Raw genomic sequence first — 8,518 nt, forward strand, 5'->3', positions numbered from 1 at the left:
ATTTATTAAAAAAACAAACTTAAATCTAAACAGTGTAATTTTTATTCTACTGTTTAATCTATCTTAATATGCTACGTTACTTTGTTTTTGCTTTTAAATCTTATTTAAATGTCTTTTTATATTGCCATGTGATCCTTTTACATCTTGTCTTAGTGCCCTCATGTCTTATATAAAGCACTATGAATTGCCTTGCTGTTACACAAATAGATCTTCATGACTGGATGCCATTTGGTGTATATTGGATACTACAGTTACTACTGAGGTATGATTGGGGAGCTGACATTTTGTACTTTTTGTTAATACAAAAACACCTACTGTACCTTTGATGGATTTTCTCCTCTTCATTTGGCCACAGCAGTTCTGTACCATGTGGTTAAAAGCAGTCAGGAAAGAAGCTGCTTTTGTTTTGGAACTTTTTCTTGTTCTCACAGATGTGAACAGGCATCTTGAAAATAGGAGCTTGGATTTTTTTTTTTTTTTTTAACGGTCCAGAATTTTCTTTGTCCCTTTTTAGATGTGGTTTAATTTGTAAGGTTGAAAATATGTGTAGTATTTATTTTAGAATATGAACAGAGTAGCCCAATATTACACATAAGATTGTGCAAAATCCATAGTGGGGAAAAACTGTGTATGAAGAGGTTGTAGAACAGTGACTGGTTGAGAAGTAGGCCTCGATTTTGGCTTTGTGTTGCAGTGATTTTACCTCATTGCCAGTTGCAGGGTTTTATCTTAAATCAGTGTTTTTTATGAATGTCTTTCAATGAGAATATGAAGTTACAACAATATGTTAGTCAGCATGCCCCTACTGTGTCCAGGATCCAAAATGATCACCCACCATTCGTCAAATGCAAGTGAGAATCTATGGAGGCCAGCCGCCGTTGGTGATTTGCTGAAATATGCCTACTTCACAACAGACTCTCATTACTGCAACACAAGTTTATGGACCATGTTTTGCTTTGTATTGACTGCATAGTGGTGGTGCCATGCAACATATGACCCTTTGACCCTCGCTGTCCACCGTTGCATCTTTTAGGCCTACTTTGTCTGTCTTGCTACCTTGCTGGATTACCAGTGCCACTGGTGCCACAGAGGAGAATTTTGTGCTAACTGCAAAGACAGTCTGAAAATATGGGGAACAGTGGAAGAACGACTAAAAGAAAATTAACAGATAAAAGGGTGAGGAGACTTTTTATTCACATTGCATCTTGTGTAATTTTGCGACCACTTAATCTATTTTTTTCCGTTAACCAGCCATTGGCAGTTTCATTGCAATCTTAAGTGCATCACACATGCAAATTCTTGTGTTTAAGCAGTCTGTTTTTATCAGCAGGCAGTGCTTCATTGTTTGTTATTATTTTTGACCTCCTGTCATTTTCCACTTCCGTGACGACTGGGTGAATTCCCGCAGTTCAGGAAGATTGTGTTGTTTTCTCACCAGATTTAGTTTGTTTTCATCAAGAGTTCTGGCTCAGAATAAAAATTCTTCACCTCTTTGCTTATTTTAGAGGGTACACAAGCCACTTAGCATGTTTACCTTGTTATTAATTCCACTCTTTCATCTCGCCTGCAAAAACTTTGTGTTGCATATGGACGAATAAGATGCAAAAGCTTCAGATTCAGCCATGAACTAGCTGTAAGTCAGAAGACATAAATCTTTAGATTACAGTGTTGACCTCGACTCCTCTGATCAAAGTAATTCTTCCTGTCTCTTCCTTCCTCTCGTTTTCTGTTTCTTCTTTTCTAGTAATCACTTCGTCCTTTACTATTCTTTCAGTTTATAGAGTGTGTACCAGCAGTCTACAGATGTATATTTATTTTCATCCCACTTTATAAAGTTTCCCCCGTTAGTGGTTTCTCTGCTCATGTGTGCAGGCGGTCTCCTGTCCTTCTATATTATGCATTATGCAACAGCAAATGGAGGTGCAAATAAGAAAAATAGGAACAATAAGGTGCAAAACATGAACGATAAAGTTGCTAATAAGAACAATAGGAAGAACAAGAACAAGGTGCAAATGAGAAGATTCAAGATTTCTTTATTGTCATTGAGCATGACATGTCAATGAAATTTGCATTGCAACCCCCATGTTAGAAACAAGCTAAAAAAGATTAGAAAATAAAATTAAGATACTAGAATAAAATAAACCAACATGCAGTAAAAAAAAAAAAAAAAAAGAACGGAGCAAAAAAATTACAACTGTAGCAAAAAAAATTACAACTGTAGAAGAATAAAGGTGCAAATAAGAAAAAACAGAGCAATAAATTACAACTGTAAAAGTTTAAAGTGTCAGGTGAGATGAGCTAAAAGCCCCCTGCCCACCAAACATCCCAGTTTCTCACAAAACAGCTGAATCAATGGAGGCCCTGACTCATCCCTGCCACAACTAAATTACAGCACATAAACAGTTCCCACACTGGTCAACGTGCGAATCCAGCTACCCAAAATGCAAAGCAGTGGCCTCAGTGTCACCTCATGTGCCAGGTTGCCACAATAAGAGCAACAACTTCCCACTCTCACTTCTACAAAGCTGCCAGCATGTGACGCCTGCCCTGTGCCATGCCTTTAGAGGTCAGCGTGAACCTCTGACCTTGACAAGACCCCTCCACAGCCTGGAGGTCAGGCAGTTTTAATTCCTTGTTTTGATGGTCAGCGTTGGGTAAACAGCGATTGATCTGTTTGTTTATGAACTGTTCGACAGATTGTTTGTTTGGAGAGATGCTTCTAACAGCTCATTTTGGAGAGGGTTTGGGACCTTGGATATTTGGGTCCATGTGACCTGACGTGTAATTGTAGATCAGTTGTTGGATCTCTGGCAGCTTTAATGTTGTATATAAGATATAATACAGCTTATGTAACATCTTCGCTGTAAACAAACAAACAGGGAAATGGAGGGCAGCTCTTTGGGGTTATGAATTTTGAACCCTCTGTGTTCCTCTTACTGATGGATCCATCTCTCCCGAGGCTCAGAGGACTTCTCCTTTCTCTGTGCCAGCTGTTTCCGCACTAAAATCACTATCTTAAAAAAAAAGTTTGTCCTCCCACCATCATTTGTTGCCATGCACATCAGCACTGTGTTTCTAATATAGTTAATGCAATCATGCAAGTGTCCAGGTCAGCAGTGCGCTATACTGCTTTAGGTGCAACCAGAGCCAGTTAAAGGTGATCTTCAGAACTCAGGACACAGCTTGAACCTGCTCACTTTTTAAGTTTTTTCAGACTAATGATGCAAGTTGTGTGACCCACCGGCAATAACACTAGGATCTGGTTACACATGGTACTTGACATGGTTGTAGCTGAGTGAAAAAGCCAGCAAGTTACCCCCGATGTAGATCCCCGAGCTGTCAGCCATAATGGCCTCTCCAGGCGACTACTTTCTGTGCTTACTTTGGAGTTGGACTCGGACACAACCACCGCAAATAAGAGTCAGTTTTTGTAGTTACGCAAAAACAGCTTGTTACAGCCTTACTTTTGTTATGACCCCTTTTGATTTGAAAACCACCAATCCAATCACATCCTGGATTCATTTTCATAAACGTCACCTGCTGCGACAGCACCAAAGCGTGAAGCCTGTGGGAATACACCCCACCAAAGATGAGCCCTCTGCGGCCGCGGAGGATGGCTGGAGCCCTACAGTGTCTAAGCAACCAAAGCTGGATGTAGACTGCGGACAGCAGACAACAGATGACAAAGAACCAATGAAGCTTGTGGCTGGATATGTGGTGGATGACTCTCCGACTGTTGGACAGATCCTTGGGAAAATACCTGTCACAGGCAATTGAAGACCCCTGGCAAAAAAAAATCATTCACTGTGTGTTTCATCTGGCCTGCAACCTTTATGATTTCATAGGCTGCAGGAAAAAAAATACTAGTTGAAAGCCTTCGCTGCTCTTATGGGCAGTTACCCTGACATTTAAAGAGGTGAACACACAAAGTCTGAATTTTGAGGAGGACGGATGCAATTACCAATTTTGAGGAGTGTGCTAATGGAAAAGTAATATAACAAGTAGTGTAACGAAGTACTGTCGACACAGAGTTTTAAGTAAACTAATATTTTTACTTTTGGAAAGAGTAGTGAGTAATAAACTATATTTTTTGAGTCACGAGCCCAAAACTGATCAAGACTGAGCCAAGTAGAAATAATGCACCTTGTGCTGACAGGTACCTTCACAGCAGTGAAGAGGTGAGGTTATGAAAGCACTGGGTCCAAATGTCAGTAATGTTCATTCGTTATGTGCCATCATCACAACTGAGGGTTAAAAGCCCAATTTCAAGGACAAATTGCTCCTCAGGTCCCCATAACCAGATGACAGTAAGGGAGAAGCCATAGTCACATCTTCTGGCACAATTTGCACCTTGCAACCTGCTGTGCGCTCACATAGGTTTAGTCTGAATGTGAAGACTGTAGTCCATTACCTGGCAAAGTCAAATAAGCTTCTGAAGCACTGGTAGGCTGCGCAGACACAAAATGTAATCACAGAAATTGGATTTTAAGAGGTGAGAAATGAGCGCATCGTAATTCTGACAGATTATCTCTCCAGGTGTGGCCGTGGTCCATGACTGGGAAGAGCTTTTTTTTTTTTTTCTCCCAAAGAAAATTACGAAGGTGAAAATGTTCTTTCACATACTCTGTCCTGGGAGAGCAGGTGTAGAGGGGGAATTGAATCTGGAGGAAGTATTCCAGGTACAAGAGCTAATAAATGGTGCATTGTGTTCTATATTACATCTCTAATTGCAACAGAGAGCTTTCTTGCTTTTCTTCATCATTTTTCCTTCTCTAAGAGTTTTGCTTCTGATCTGCAGCACTGATGAACATGCTGATGTACATCATCGTGGCGTCACAGCTTCCTGGGACCGGGGACATAAACAATAGAAGCCCTGTAATCAGCAGAGTGGCAAATTAGCCCAACCAAATTGACATGATGGTGATGTGGAGGCGAAATAGCACACTTGTTTTTTAGGTAGAGAACCCCTGTGTGCTTTCAGGAACATAAGTCCACAGTGAAAATCCCAGAGTCATGCAGGTCAGTGTTCTGAACAAGGAGTCGTACTGTAATATAGTAACACGATCATACTACTACATAACAGTGATGACGTTATGTCAAAGACATATGTCTTCTTTTGCAGAGACATCTACTAAAGTTAGCATGCTAACCAGCTAGCCCTGCCTCGTCTTGTCTGGTATTACCACCTCAAGAGGCGATAGTTGATAGTTTGCTACGTTTCCAATCTCGCTTAGCTTTTAAGAGAGATTGGAAATAATAAATAAAGAAAAAGTTAAGTAAGGAAATATTCTCACACCTGTTTTTCTTATTAAACAGAAAAATACCAATTGTGCACCTTCTGAGTTCAAGTTTCTCTCTTTTACTGAACTAAAATGAGCTTACTTGCCAAGTTAGCTCGTTGTAGAACACACTTCATTCAAGCTCGACAGAAACAAAATGAAACTCACCAAAAGTGTTGCATCTTACAACAATCACAAACTATGCTTTGTTTGAAATAAATCCTTAATTCATTGATAGGAAGTCGGCAAATGTGACTTAAATTCACGTTGTCATCGAACCACATCTTTGTTTTCGCTGATTTGATTGATTGAGAGCCCCCTAGTGGCAGAAATCACGTACTATACATACTGCCTTTGTGAGAAAATACTGAATGGAAACAGCTTTTGTGTGTTTGCAAGAAAACTCCACAATCCTTGTGAGTAATTTTCAAGAAAATAAATTAAGTTTTAATTTTTTAGTTTGTTGTGTTTCTCTGCTTTATATCATTGTAAACTGAATATCTTCAGATTTTGGACTGTTTGGACAAAACAATGGATTTGAACATGCCACCATGGGCTATTTTCCATTATTTTCAGACATTTTATTATATATCATATTGTTATTATCATTGAAAAATCAATATAACAATAACTATTGGTTGCGGCCTTACTTGCAGTTGTATGTATACATTCGTTCCATGTCCAGTGCTCTTGCATAACAACACCAACTAATGTGTAAATCCCCGTTAAGGCAGTTTTTCGTATGAAGATGGTCTCCAGTTCCAAACAACCATCTGTATTTCTAAATAAAAAACTTTTTCTATGAAACAACCAGTAGTTCATTCAACCTTTAATGACACTCAGAAAGAATACACTGAGGAACAAGACCCCCTTTATAAAAGCGAGGAGAAATTTAAAAAAGATGTTAAGTGTGAGCATGTTTTGAGTGTGAGTTATGTTTTAAACTAGCAAAGTCATATGCATTTGTAGTGTTTGCATGATATAATTTACGATTGGATTGAGCCTCCAGTAGATTCCTGATTATTCAGCACTGTTTATTGTATAATGTGCCTTTGCATCATCCCTCTTGATTTAAAGTAAATGTGGCATTGTTTGTTTTTGCCACAACACTTTGCAGCCTGTTTGCGGTCTTGGGTTCAGAATCAGAAGCTGTTTCCTGTCCGGACTCTTCGCTAATGAGCTCAGAGGAAAGCAGAGGTCAGACTTCTGCTGCTGCTTTTAACACAGCACTGGTCCAGACCTGTTTAAGGCCCAGCACGCCGGTGGATAACCCACTGCTGCATAGAATAAAACATGCACATGACTTAGATTTTACTGAAATTATAACTACATAAATTACACATTCCCACAAATAATCAGCTGGTCATATATTTGCCTTATTTCTACTCAGAACTGCCCAAACGCAGACGTCAGCCTGTCAGATTTAGAGATTAGGAGCTTCTTTCTACAGTCAGAAGAGATTCCAGCATCTTCAACAACAGCCTCAGTAGATCAGAATTCACTGCAGCTACAGGAGGTTGTGAGATGAAAAGGAAATTAAATGGGCTGCATTGGGCCAAAGATTTATCTAACCTGATTTGAGGAAGGGATATATATGCCTTGTTATTTCTAACCTGCAATGCAATCAGTCTCCAGGAAACTGAAATAAATATACAAATATTCTGGCCCATTAATAAGGATGAGATGCTGATGCAACATTAAACATCCACTCACGTATGAAGTGATGATGTGGGCTTTTAAAGAGTTGACAGTCGTCTTGATATCTCCACTGGACTTCCTGTTGGTTTTCTTAAATTCTATATAACTAATGGTGCCATTAAATACATGAGTATATGTCAAAATTGGATTAAGTCACCAAGTAGTACCAAGATGTTCTGATGTTCCCTCAGAAGGTCAGTTGTCAAATAGTGATGGTATCTGCAGCCCCCAAAATGTGCCCTCATGTGACCTGAAATTCAGTGAAGTCAAATAATATAAGGAGAAAATATAATATAAAAAATATGACATTTACACGAATCATGTGGTTTGTCCAGAATTACCTTTGCAGTCCGTTCTTGTGTGAGTGGAAACACTTAAATTGACTAAATAGCCCCAATTAAGGACTTAATTGACAGCTACTGGGCAGCGATGACACACCAAACAGCAAGGTGTGGTTTGTTCTGACGTCTTTGGACTTTTCCCAGAACAGCTTCAGATTCACATAATAATACAAAAGACGGAACTGAGGTGACTTCCTTCAAAATAAAAGCACAAATTTAATACTTGATCAGTGCTGGGCTGCTCTTGACCATCTGAACACTGCCTGCAGTGAAAGTGTCTAAATGTTTCTGCAAAATAACTGTCTAATGTTGTGGCTGATTTTTACAATGCTGATGCTGTAAGGATATCACACTCAGAAGAGATGCTAATCATAGGTCATATATATATTCACACTCTAGTGTTTTTTAGGCAATAACTGCACACTGGCCTATGACTGTTTTGGTTAAATTATAGCCGTAAAAATATGTTTCATAATGTGGTTGCAAACTAAAATAAACTAGTGAAAATCCTTGTCTCCTGTCTCTTTTAATTGGTTTAATGTTTCATGTTTAACAATGTTGAAGCTGATGCCATGTTCATGCGTCACTGATTATATTTAAGTTATTATACATGATTCTGCATAATGAGTATTTTTAGTTTTGGTATTTTTAAGGATATTTTGATGCAAATACTTTTGTACTTTTACTTAGACTACAAAAAGGTATTTTAACACAGTGGCATTACTACTATAATTTAAATAAAAGATCTGAGTACTTATTCCAAAAAAAAAAAAAGAAAAAAAAGAAGATTAAATCCAGGGGTAGGTTTTATTTTGAAGGTGCTGACCGGATCTTATCTGTCTTATTCTCTCCGCCTTTACAGCATTTCCCTGAACGCAGCCTGTGGCTCGGCTCCGGGCTGAAAGCTGCGGCTGACTCTTATATGACTGTGGGAACTTACTCGCTGCTCGGCCTCTCTGCAGCTCTGAGCGGCTTCACAAACTATTTATCTCACTCTCCACCGGCACGCAACACCGCAGCTGGACTTTTCATGGTCTGACTGGTGTTTCTGGAACAGGAGGTAAGAGTATCTCCATGTTTATTAATGCAACTTACTGATGTTTGCGTTGAAGGAGTCGACGTGCAGCTCTACAGGCAGGATATTAAACTGAAGTTCCGACGGTGCCGCTGATTTATTGTGAAATATTAGTAGTATGCATG

Source organism: Chelmon rostratus, chromosome 18 (genome assembly GCF_017976325.1).
Source record: "Chelmon rostratus isolate fCheRos1 chromosome 18, fCheRos1.pri, whole genome shotgun sequence".
In the NCBI taxonomy this organism is placed as follows: Eukaryota; Metazoa; Chordata; class Actinopteri; order Chaetodontiformes; family Chaetodontidae; genus Chelmon; species Chelmon rostratus.